The following is a 13,846-nucleotide window of genomic DNA, read 5'->3' as shown; positions in this document are numbered from 1 at the left end:
GATTTTCTGACATTTCCATAAATGCATACAATTGTTATGCCAAGTCGCGAAACGACCACCAAGAAGGCCACCGAGACTCAGACATTCCGAAATGCAAAAGCAAGGCAAGACTTTATTCAAGCAGGGCCGCGACCCGGGCCTCGTCCTACCCACCAACACAGCGGAGGTTAGGAGCCAGCCTTGAGCTGCGATTACACAGAGCTTATAAAGGAAAAAGACAAAGTTACAGCAATCAGGTGTTTAAGCAAGCAAGATTACGGGTACAAATCTGATTGGCTCAGGGTTCGAGGCATTCTAGGGGTGGTCAGAGTTAAGCATTCCCAGGCGCTTAGAGTTCTTGACCGGCTGGGCCCTAATAAGCTTGCCCTGGGTTTGCTCAGACAACGAAATGGGGGCTGCCTGAAAATGGGGTTTACTTCAAATTCTTCATTCCCCCTTCATTCCCCCCTTCTGATAGGTAACTCGAGAACCAATCGTGGTTCTCCTTGCTTATTAGTTTGATTCTGACTGAGAACTGGTAGGGATAGATTGGTATTGTGCCCGCAATACCATAAGTTGTGGTGGCGCTTTACTCATGGTAGCGGGTGTGGCTCAGGAGGAGATCCAGTCTCATAAAGGGCCTTTAGCTTGAGCCAGATCTCTTGGTGGACTTGCTATAGGGCTCTGAGGGGGCGATAAAAGCTCATAACAAATGTGATTACAAGTTAGGAATAACATTTAGATGATATCACCCAAGTCCCTTAGCCCTGCAGATGCAGGTACAGACATAGTTTTACACCGAAGTCCCAATTCTGACCCTATTTATATTATAGCCAATTTGATTACATACCAACTTTACTCATATGCTCTAATTTTAAGACATACTGATACCATCTGTTACATACTCACTTTCTAGGGATTGTCTTTCTCACTTTTAACATGCCAAAACCTTTTAATCTAAAGGAAACATTTTTGTTTTCTCTCTAAAGTCTTTCCTTATACAGTTTTATAATCTGTGTCTTATAAAATTTAACATATCCCCACACACACCATCTTCTACTTCCTCACACCATCTGTCCAGTTACCTTGGTACCTGGCACACCTGATGGCAGTTACCTCTCTCTCTTCTCTGAGGTCACCCCCTAATCCATCTGGACACACTCCAATACACTTGGAACACCTCCCACCCCAAGCATTGCCTGGAAGTGACTCTCCAGCCTGTCATACATGCTTTGAATTTAGCAGCAGGCCAGTCTGCTTGAAAATTTCTTACAATATCCAATTTTCTTTTCTTTTCTTTTTTTTTTTTTGGCCAGTCCTGAGCTTGGACTCAGGGCCTGACCACTGTCCCTGGCTTCTTTTTGCTCAAGGCTAGCACTCTGCCATTTGAGCCACAGCGCCACTTCTGGCCATTTTCTATATATGTGGTGCTGGGGAATTGAACCCAGAGCTTCATGTATATAAGGCAAGCACTCTTGCCACTAGGCCATATTCCCAGCCCCCACAATATCCAATTTTCTTAATAGAGCTAGTTAGCAGATTCAAAGCACTTTCCAGCAGAAACCAGCTGCGTATGATAAGAGTCTGATCTGAAGATGTAGATTCTTCCAGATGACTGTTGACTCTCCCTGATCCTCCCTCAAATGCAATGGGCAGGAGCCATGGTGGTGTCAGGCAGCAGTGGCTCCCAGTGGTTCCAGTAGAATGTCACACCTTCTGGGTTACCTGCAACTTTCTCCATAGACTGGTTAGAGAAGCTTAACCTAAGTTAACCTAAAGCCTAACTTTAGTCAAATTTCCTAGTATTTTCCTGATTCCTTCTTAAGCACACTAGCTTTTGCAGGCTGGCACATCACTGAAAGTCAAGACAGCTTTAGGCAATCAATGGCCCTTAGGTCATTTTGCCAGGGCAATAAGTTTAAATCAGATATTTCCAATAAGGCTAGGATTTTTTTTTAAACCAACATAGGCAACTTGGCCTGTAACCATTTGTTACAAGTGCAGTCTCTGTATACTGTTACCTCTGTTTTCCATGCCTCTAGTTTATCCTGCCTCATCTTCCCAAAAACAACTCTGGTCCCTTGGTCCTAAAAGGGGAGGCTGATGGGTGAAGATCATCCATCTTCTATAACTTCTTCAGGCTGACTCAGGGGCGTTGACCTTACCTAGCCAGGAACCTTAACCTTAGTCTACTTTACCAAGGGGCTGCAGGATCAGATGTCCATTAGGAGCTTTACTCCAAACTGGAAATTACATTCAACATTTTAACTTTCAACTATACAGACTTCTTTTTGGGCTACCACAGTGTAGCCTTTTTTTTTTTTGGCCAGTCCTGGGCCTTGGACTCAGGGCCTGAGCACTGTCCCTGGCTTCTTCCCGCTCAAGGCTAACACTCTGCCACTTGAGCCACAGCGCCGCTTCTGGCAGTTTTCTGTATATGTGGTGCTGGGGAATCGAACCTAGGGCCTCGTGTATCCGAGGCAGGCACTCTTGCCACTAGGCTATATCCCCAGCCCCACAGTGTAGCCTTTTAACATTCTAGTTTGTAAAAGCTTTTTCCTGACTGGTTGGGGAACTGATCTCTGATGACCTAAAAAAAATGCCTACATTACCTTTGCAGGCCAAGGACACAATCTCAGGTCTACGAGCTTTCTTTCCTGAACAGATGTATCAGCTTAAAATTCTCACTGCCAGTCAGGGCTTTGAGTAGATGCGGGGGTTGGGATTTTAAACTATCCTCTCATTTGACCCTTACCCTTACTACCCACTATCACAGATGACTGGCAAGTTCCTGCCCAGTAGACAGACATGGGCATTAGAAAGGCATGCTTACGAACTATTCTTCTAGGACTTCCCGGCTTTGATTAACTTTTTTTTTTTTTTTGGCCAGTCCTGGGCCTTGGACTCAGGGCCTGAGCACTGTCCCTGGCTTCCTTTTTGCTCAAAGCTAGCATTGTGCCACTTGAGCCACAGCGCCACTTCTGGCCGTTTTCTGTATATGTGGTGCTGGGGAATCGAATCCAGGGCCTCATGTATATGAGGCACGCTCTCTCGCCACTAGGCCATATCCCCAGCCCCCCGGCTTTAACTTTTGAAAGGCCAACAGTAGTGACTCTAGGATCTGACACCATCTCTGCCATCCAAGCAGTGGCTTACTGCCTCTGGATGCTCCATCACTTTTGTCCCAGGAGGAGTGACTTTTCATTCAACTTGGACTCAGGGCCTGAGTGCTCTCCAGCTCTCCTCAGCTCTCCAGCTCAAGACTAGCACCCTACCACTTTGAGCTCTACACAACTCCGTTCCCAGCACTCTGCTGGCTGATTAGAGACAAGTCTCTCTCAGGAACCTTTCTCTGCCCGGGCTGGCTTCGAACCGCAGATTTCAGATCAATGAGTCTTACAAGAGGCCACTTTACTCCAATTAAAAGCAACAAGGTGGTCCACACAGAAGTAGTTTTTAAGCATGCTCTCTTACCTGGAACTTATTAAGGGTCAGTATTAGATCTTGACAAACTTATAGGAATCACCTGTGCTTCTCTGTGGGCCTGCTGGAAACTGGTACAAAAAAACCTACAAAGAAGCTGGAATGGCAATTAAACATTTTGGTAACGAGCTGCCATAATTCTCCTTTTCTCACTTTGCAATAATTATTTAGGACAATTTTACTTCCAAATTTCTTATCTAGAAATGTATTCTTGATTTCCAAAGCCTTTTTAACACTAACACAACACTTTAGCTCTTATCTGCATCGGAAAAACTGAAGCTCACAGGCATTCTGAAACCAGGTGCCACCCTTTGCTTACGGGCTGCTTGTTTCAAAAGAGCCTCTTTTTTTTTTTTTTCTTCAGTCCCAGTTACTGCATGGCATGAAGACCTTTGAATTTAAACTTAGTTTTGCATCATACTGCAGTCTTGAACATGTTCACACTCACACATGCACACACACATACATTTTCAAAAGATCTTAAAGCGCGCTGAATAAGCATCGGCCGTACATTTTAAGGCAAAAACCTTTAACAAATGATTTTAGCATTCTCCAGCCTCATTTTTCCAGGGCTTGATAGTTTTAGTAAAACATTTTTAGTCTTAGTAAAACATTTTAGGGCACCAAACAATTTTCTGCTTAAGAAGGCTGGGTGGGGGTTCCCCCAGAGTTCTTTTTGTGGACACTCACACTCTGATTGTGAACCATCGCCTGTACATCTTTCCAATGAGCTAAAGTCAAGTCCAGGGGAGTGGAAGGAACGTTCCCCATCATCCGTTTGTCAGTCAGGCACAGTGCAAGAAAGAAACACACAAAAATGAGCTATCTCCTTAACCTCCCTCCAGTGAGCTAGGATCAAGTCTAGGGGGCTAGATGGAGGTCCTCAAGATAGAACGTTATCCATAGCTCTGATCAGATGTAATACAAAAGGAGGAAAACACACAGGCCTAAGAAAAGCTATGAGTTGGAGATCTCCCAAGCTGGCCCACAACCTCCTACAAGGGTGCAGAAGGAATGGACCTGAGTTGGCCCACAACCTCCTGCAAGAAGGAGTGGACCCGAGTTGGCCCACAACCTCCTGCAAGGGTGCAGAAGGAGCAGACCCAAGTACAAGGTGGGCGGGTTGAGTCTCGTTTAGGAGGCCCTCCTGGTCAGTTCCGGCCAAAAACCAAACTGACTTGCGCCCTACAAGTATAAGCAAAAAGCAAAACAGACAAACAGACAAATTACAGGACAAGACAAATGAACAGCGCTGTTTTCTTACCTTCGGAGTCTGGGATCTCGGGGTCTCTGGGGCTATCCCGGACGAGCCCCCAAATGTTGTGCCAAGTCGCAAGACCACCCCCAAGAAGACCACCGAGATTCAGACACTCCGAAATGCAAAAGCAAGGCAAGGCTTTATTTAACCAGCTGCCAACTCGGGCCTCGTCCTACCCACCGACACAGCGGAGGTTAGGAGGGAGCCTCGAGCTGTGATTACACAGGGCTTATAAAGGCAAAGAACAAGGTTACAACAATCAGCTGTGCAAGCAAGATTAGAACACAGGTACAAATCTGATTGGCTCAGGGTTCGATTTTAAAATGGGGTTCACGTGGTGGGGCCTGACTTCAAAGTCTGGCACCTCACCTCGACAGCCACAATTCTCCTTTTCTCACTTTACAATAATCATTTAGGACAATTTTATTTTCAAATTTCTTATAAATGTATTCTTGATTTCCAAAGCCTTTTAACTAACCTCTGCTTTAACACTAATACAACACTTTAGCTTTTATCTGCATTGGAAAATCTCTGAAGCTTACAGGCATTCTGAAACCAGGTGCCGCCCTTTGCCTCTGGGCTGCTTGTTTCAAAAGAGCCTCTTTTTTTTTTTTCTTCAGTCCCAGATACAGCATGGCATGAAGACCTTTGAACTCAAATGACAATTTTTTTCTTAATGCAAGAATTACAATTACAGAATTAGAAATACTTATCCATTCAGCTTTCCAATAAGTTAGTGAGAAACATTGGCCCATTTTACCACTTCTTCCTATATACATAGAGTTAATGAGCGTTTACTTCTATCCCCATTAGTTTAATATATATCCTTTAAAATCCAAATTACAAAAATAGCATAGGAATCGAATCACATCAGATAAATAAACTTTTTAACCATTTAGTCCAGTTAAATCATTCATTTTTACCACCAGGTTTCCAAAGTTTACCTGAAAACAAAAGAGACAAAAGAAAGCCTTCTATTGGCTCCATCCTGACTCCATAGGGCTTAATGAGTTCACACCAGCTTGCCCTTTGTTAAATCAAGTCTTTTTTTTTTTTTTTTTTTTTTGGCCAGTCCTGGGCCTTGGACTCAGGGCCTGAGCACTGTCCCTGGCTTCTTCCCGCTCAAGGCTAGCACTCTGCCACTTGAGCCACAGCACCGCTTCTGGCCGTTTTCTGTATATGTGGTGCTGGGGAATCGAACCTAGGGCCTCGTGTATCCGAGGCAGGCACTCTTGCCACTAGGCGATATCCCCAGCCCCTAAATCAAGTCTTAATTTATTAAGATACCCACTTTTTTTTTTGACTGCTAATTAAAGAACCCTGAGAAATCCTTTTTTAACTCTACTTCGTTTTTAAAACAATGCAATAATCCTCTAAAGCATTTGGTAATGCCCAAACTTGATGACCATTTGAATTTAAACTTAAACTTAGTTTTGCATCATACTGCAGTCTTGAACATGTTCACACTCACACATGCACACACACACAACATACATATTCAAAAGATCTTAAAGCATGCAAAATAAGCATTGGCCGTACATTTTCCAGTGGCAAGAGGTATTCAATCTTACTCCTGCAACACCCAAATTTTAAGACAAAACCTTTAACAAATGATTTTAGCATTATCCAGCCTCATTTTCCAGGGCTTGATAGTCTTAGTAAACATTTTAGCATACCAAATAATTTTCTGCTTAAGAAGGCTGGGTGGGGGTCCCCCAGAGTAACAGGGTGATCCACTTTTCCTTCTTAAGGGCCACACTCTGGTTCTGAGCTATCTCCTCAACCTCCCTCCAGTGAGCTAGGATCAAGTCTAGGGGGCTAGATGGAGGTTCCCATGATATAACGTTACCCATAGCTCTGATCAGATGTTCACTCCAAAAGGCTACAACAAAACAAAACAATTATAATACAAAAGGAAGAAAACACACAGGCCTACGAACAAGAAAAGCTACGAGTTGAAGATGGAAATTTCCCAAGTTGGCCCACAACCTCCTGCAAGGGTACAGAAGGAGTGGACCCAAGTTGAAGGCGGGGTTCCAGGGGTCCCCCTTCAAGGGTGGAGAGTCTGGGGCGTCCCCCAGTCTCCCCAGGATTGCCGAGTAAGCGCGTCCTCTTCAACAACCCCTTCAAGAAATAAGCAAAAGCAAAACAGACAAACAGACACATACAGAACAAGACAAATGAATCGGGCTATTTCCTTACCTTCGAAGTCTGGGGTCTGCGGGGGGGGGGGTCTCTGGGGCTATCCCGGACAAGCCCCCAAATGTTATGCCAAGTCGCAAAACGACCACCAAGAAGGCCACCGAGACTCAGACATTTCGAAATGCAAAAGCAAGGCAAGGCTTTATTCAAGCGGGCCTCGTCCTACCCACCGACACAGCGGAGGTTAGGAGCCAGCCTCGAGCTGCGATTACACAGAGCTTATAAAGGAAAAAGACAAAGTTACAGCAATCAGGTGTTTAAGCAAGCAAGATTACGGGTACAAATCTGATTGGCTCAGGGTTCGAGGCATTCTAAGGGCGGTTAGAGTTAAGCATTCCCAGGCGGTTAGAGTTCTTGACCGGCTGGGCCCTAATAAGCTTGCCCTGGGTTTGCTCAGACAACGAAACGGGGGCTGCCTGAAAATGGGGTTTACTTCAAATTCTTCATTCCCCCTTCAACAATATACCCTGATCAAACTCAGCCCTTCTATTGTACTCTACATTCTTGAAATTCCACAAAATACTAATGTTCATTAGTCATATACATTAGTCACTTTATTATTTTAATATTCATCTTTTTAGTATTTCTAACATTTCATACAGAGTTATGCTACTTCTGCTTGAGAATTTAGTACTCCTATTCTTAGTTTTTGTTTGTCTGAATAGGACTTTATTTATTTGGTGGGTTGGTTTGGTGTGTGTGTTTGTGTGTGTGTGTGTGTGTGTGTGTGTGTGTGTGTGTGTATGCAGGTCCTGGGGCTTGAACTCAAGGCCTGGGCACTGTCCCTGGCTTCTTTTTGCTCAAGGCTAGCACTCTGCCACTTGATCCACAGTGCCACTTCTGGCAGTTTTCTACATATGTGGTGCTGAGCAATTGAACCCAGGGCTTCATGCATAAGAGGGGAGCACTCTACCACTAGGCCACATTCCCAGCCCGGTTTTAGTTTTTGCTTTTATTTTTATTTTTAAAAAGATGTTTTGGTAAAGGGAAAACCAATTCGATAGCGATACTCATGAAACAATATGTTGGGGGGCTGGGGATATGGTCTAGTGGTAGAGTGCTTGCCTTGTATACATGAAGCCCTGGGTTCAATTCCCTAGTACCACATATACAGAAAATGGCCAGAAGTGGCACTGTGGCTCAAGTGGCAGAGTGCTAGTCGTGAGCAAAAAGAAGCCAGGGACAGTGCTGAGGCCCTGAGTTCAAACCCCAGGACTGGCAAAAAAAAAAAAAAAATGTTGGAAAGGAACTGTCCAACTAGCAAGCTGGGAGGGAGGGAAGGTGAGAGAAAAATGAGGGAGGGTGTAACAAGTATAATAGGAAATGTACTCACTACCTTATTATGTAACTGTAACTCTTCTGTACATCACCTTGACAATAAAATTAAGTTTAAAAAAAAAAGAAAAAAGAAAAAAGAAAAAAGCTGGGAATATGGCCTAGTGGTAAAGTGCTCGCCTTGTATACATGAAGCCCTGGGTTCAATTCCTCGGCACTACATATATAGGAAAAAGCTGGAAGTAGTACTGTGGCTCAAGAGGTAGAGTGCTAGCCTTGAGTAAAAAGAAGCCAAGGACAGTGCTCAGGCCCTGAGTCCATGCCCTAGGACTGGCAACAAAAACAAAACAAATAAAAAACAAACAAAAAAGATATTTCGGGCTGGGAATGTGGCTTAGCGGTAGAGTGCTTGCCTAGCATGCATGAAGCCCTGGGTCCAATTCCTCAGTACCACATAAACAGAAAAGGCCAGAAGTGGCGCTGTGGCTCAAGTGGTAGAGTGCTAGCCTTGAGCAAAAAGAAGCCAGGAGAGTGCTCAGTCCTTGAGTTCAAACACCAGGACTTAAAAAAAAAAAAAAAAAAGATGTTTCATCTATCTAAGATTGGAACTCTGTGGTAGAGCATGGTAGCACATGGTTGCCCTAGGTTCAAGTACCAGAACCAGGAAAAATAAGTAAATAAAATAGAGGAAAAACAATCACTAGGTTTTTATTTAGGAAAAGATGCAGGATATATATTGCCAGCTCTTCCAATAGTTTAAGAAAAGTCAGAGACCCAAATATTCATATTCTATCTGCTGGTTTTTTTCTTTTGTGCAGATACTGGGGCTGTCCTTTAGCTTTCACTCAAAGCAGAGACTACCACTTGAGCTACAGCTTCACTTCAGCTTTTTCTTTTTTTTTTTTTTTTGGTGGTTAATTAGTGACAAGAATCTCATAGAGTTTCTTGCCTGGACTGGCTTCAAACCTTGATCCCGAGATCTCAGTCTCCTGAGTAGCTAGTGCAAGTATGAATCACTGGCACTTGGCTTCTATCTGCTGATTTTTAAGTATAAGCAATTAATTAAAATATATTGTTCAACATAGTGCTGGAATCCCTAGCCATAGCAATAAGGCAAGAGGAGGACATCAAAGGGATCCACATCGGCAAGGAAGAAATCAAGTTATCCCTATTCGCAGACGACATGATCTTGTATCTGAAGGACCCAAAAACCTCAGTACCCAAACTCCTACACCTAATAAACCAATTTGGCAAAGTAGCAGGATACAAAATCAACCCACAAAAGTCAGCAGCTTTTCTGTACACCAGCAATAGACAAACAGAAAAGGAAATTATGGAAACAATTCCATTTACAGTAGCCAAAAAAAGAATAAAGTACCTAGGGATCAACTTAACCAAGGACGTGACGGACCTATTCAATGAAAACTACAAAAATCTAATAAGGGAAATCAAAGAAGACACAAGGAGATGGAAAGACCTCCCATGCTCATGGGTAGGCAGAATCAATATAGTGAAAATGGCCATATTGCCCAAATTGTTATACAAATTCAATGCAATACCTATCAAAATCCCAGCCACATTCTTCACTGAAATAGAGAAAGCAATCCATAAATTCATATGGAACAGCAAAAAACCTAGAATAGCCAAAACAATTCTAGGCAAAAAAAGCAATGCAGGAGGTATCACAATACCTGACTTCAAGATCTACTACAAGGCCATCATAACAAAAACAGCATGGTATTGGTATAAAAACAGATCGGAAGACCAATGGATTAGAACTGAAGACCCAGAAATAAAACCGCACTCTTACAGCCAACTGATATTCGACAAAGGAGCTAAAGACATACAATGGAATAAACATAGCCTCTTCAACTACTGGTGCTGGGAGAACTGGGCAGCCATATGCAGAAAACTCAAAGTAGACCCAAGCCTATCACCATGCACCAAGATCAACTCAAAATGGATCAAGGACCTCAATATCAGACCTGAATCCTTGAAACTACTGAAGGACAGAGTAGGAAAGACACTAGAACTTATAGGCACAGGAAGGAACTTCCTGAATAGAGTCCCAGGGGCACAACAAATAGGAAAAAGACTCGACAAATGGGACTACCACAAATTAAAAAGTTTCTGCACAGCTAAGGACATAGCCACCAAAATAGAAAGACAGCCAACGATATGGGAAAGGATATTTACCAGCACAGCAACAGACAAAGGCCTGATATCGGTCATCTACAGAGAACTCAAAAAACTAAGCCCCTCCAAGCCCAATAAACCTATTAGGAAATGGGCAAAAGAGCTAAAGAGAGACTTCACAAGAGAAGATATAAAAATGGCAAAGAAACATATGAGGAAATGCTCAACATCCCTGCTAGTAAAGGAAATGCAAATAAAAACAACCCTGAGATACCACCTCACCCCAGTTAGAATGGCCTATACTCTGAACTCAGGAAACAACAAATGCTGGAGGGGCTGTGGGGAAAGAGGAACCCTTCTCCATTGTTGGTGGGAGTGCAAATTAGTACAACCACTTTGGAGAACAGTATGGAGGTTTCTCAAAAAGCTCAATATAGACCTACCCTATGACCCAGCCATACCACTCCTAGGCATCTATCCTAAACAGCAAAATCCAAGATATCAAAAAGGCATTTGTACTACCATGTTTATCGCGGCACAATTCACAATAGCTAAAATATGGAAACAACCCAGATGCCCCTCCACAGACGAATGGATCCAAAAAATATGGTACTTATACACAATGGAATACTACATAGCGATTAGGAATGGTGAAATATTGTTATTTGCAGGGAAATGGTCGGAACTCGAACAAATAATGTTGAGTGAGACAAGCCTAGAACACAGAAAACAAAGGGGCATGATCTCCCTGATATATGACTGTTAACAAAGGGAGACGGAGAGACAGTAGAGACCAAGTCTGTGAATACTGTATATGTTCTTGATACATTGTATATTGCATATATGTCAACCTGACCTAGACAAGGGATAGAAAAACAGGTTGTAAGATATCATAAGAAATGTACACACTGCCCTACTATGTAACTGCACCCTCTTTGCACAACACCTTGTAAAAAATTTATGTCCAATTAATAAAAAAATATATATATATATTGTAAGAATGCAAGCCAAACAAAGCCTGCCTGCCATGTGAAATCAGCCATAAGGCCACAAGCTCTAAACAACAGGAACATTCAAAGGTATCCTAAATTCCACATACAGAAAATATGCTTCAGGGGCTGGGAATATGGCCTAGTGTTGAGTGCTTGCCTCGTATACATGAAGCCCTGGGTTCGATTCCTCACCACCACATATATAGAAAATGGCCAGAAGTGGCGCTGTGGCTCAAGTGGCAGAGTGCTAGCCTTGAGCAAAAAGAAGCCAGGGACAGTGTTCAGGCCCTGAGTTCAAGGCCCAGGACTGGCAAAAAAAAAAAAAAGAAAATATGCTTCAATATTGGCTCTCTTTATACAGAATACCTTTCTCATCCTTCTATTCTTTTTGAATAACTTCTCTTTTGAAGATCTTCCTAGCCCCAATCCAGGCAGAATTACTAGCCCTCAATTAGGCCTCTTAGCACCTTACTTATGACTTTCTAGTAGTACTTAATGCAGATTGCATTATGGCTATTTGTCCTCAAAGGCACAAACTATATATATTCATTCTTATGCCCTTGGCATGTAGCAGACACGGGACACACTGAAGGTTAACTGTAGACATTTGTTTTGCTTTGTTTCTTTTGAAAAGCCATGGAGAATCCCACAAGCCTTCTTGCTGATCTACTAAACAAGTTTTCTCAAGGTCACAATTGGGTTGTCAAGAGGAAAATTGGACACTCGAGTTGGGGAAGGAAATTCTAGGCCATGAGAGTTGTTACTATCTAGGACAGAAGTACCCACCATTCTAAAATAAGAGGCAGGTACATCTGAGCTGTACTATGACACTGTAACTCGGGTATCCCAAAATCAGACTAATTCAAAACTTGTTTTGCACCCTTTGTGAAATCTTGTTTTGTTTTGTTGTTGTTGTTGTTTTTGGCCAGTCCTGGGGCTTGGACTCAGGGCCTGAGCACTGTCCTTGGCTTCTTTTTGCTCAAGGCTAGCACTCTGGCACTTGAGCCACAGCGCCACTTCTGGCCATTTTCTATATATGTGGTGGTGAGGAATCGAATCTAGGGCTTCATGTATAAGAGGCAAGCACTTTACCACTAGGCCATATTCCCAGCCCCCCTTTGTGAAATCTTATGTGGAAGCACAGCAACCTGGGTGTGAGAGTAGCTGGAGGCCTGCTGTGACTACTTCCTAGCAGTGATCTAAATGCAGTAACTGATGCTGAAAAGTCTCTTTGCACAAGATGGGATGCTTTCAACCTAACCTTTAAAAGAAATGGCCGGCTAGCAAATAGAATTTTGATCAGCCTAGCCTTTAAAAAAAAAATTGCCTAGAAGCAAATGGTAAACACCAGAGGCCTCTAAAGGCCACTAGGTGCAAGGAAAGGAAGAGGGCAGAGGGCAGAAAGGGCAGGCCTGGAAATGAGTCACAAGGCTCCTCCCGGAGTCGGCTCACTTCTCACCCCGCGCACACATGTTTGCAGAGGCTGGGGCCAGCTTGGCGCGCGCGCCAGGCGACGCCGCAGCGCCACTAACACCTGCTGGCCACTAGAGGGCAGCCTGGCTCCACAGAGCTCCAGACCAGGGGCCAGGAGGGTCAAGTGCCCCGAAGCCCTCCCCTGATCTTTGACGCCTCGGAAGATCGTTTCCAACACCACCTCCCACGGCCATCACAGATGCCACTTGAACGGCCCTCCTCCAGAAAGCACACCTCCGTGAGTTCACAGCTCTCCCCGCCCCCCCCCCAACCAGGCAGCCCCGCTCTCCCCACCTTCTTCCCACTATCTTTCAGAACCGAAGAGTTAACTGCGCCCCCTCCCCACACGCACCTGCCGCTTTCAAGAGGCCGCGAAGAGGAAAAAAGAAGGAAATCGCGGATGGACTGGGTACCTTAGGACCCTGCCTCGCCTTCACTTCTATGCGTTTTCCTTAGAAACCCATCACCCCTCCCTGCCAACCCCCAGACAGACACACGCGTCCATACACCTTCGCCTGCCCAGATCTCCAACCCACACCTCCTGCCCTCTTCCCCACAGGGAACCCGGTGGGAAGTGGGGCGCCAGCCGTCCGACCGACCCTTCCCCCGGCCTCCCGCGCGCTGCGTCCGCACTCCTCAGGGGTTCAGCCCTCCCCACTCCTCCCCACCCCTCCCCAGACGCCCATCCCGGTGAGGGCGCCCTGCAGGCGGGAGAGGAAAACGTCGGGGGAGGCGGAGCGGCGGGAAGCCCGGGGCTACTCGGAGAGCGCGCGGGCTGACGCGGAGAGGAGCCCTCCGGACTTCGGACAGCGAGGAAGGAGTTAAAGATCCAGGATCGGCTGTTCGGGCTCCGCGGTCTCGGAGGCTGGGAGGGGAAGCCGCCGAGAGGGAGGGTTCGGAGCTTGGCCGCGGTCCCCGTCGCCCCTCCAGCACCCCCCCCTCCCTCGCAGGCACAGCCTCGGGCCGTCCGGACGCCCCCTCTGGCACACTCTCCGGGCCAGGCGCTCGCTCGCGCCGACGCGCACCGACTCCCCTTCCCTCCCGCGCG

The sequence above is a fragment of the Perognathus longimembris genome, chromosome 11, assembly GCF_023159225.1.
Source record: "Perognathus longimembris pacificus isolate PPM17 chromosome 11, ASM2315922v1, whole genome shotgun sequence".
NCBI classification, from domain to species: domain Eukaryota; kingdom Metazoa; phylum Chordata; class Mammalia; order Rodentia; family Heteromyidae; genus Perognathus; species Perognathus longimembris.
This window is presented reverse-complemented; position numbering follows the sequence as displayed.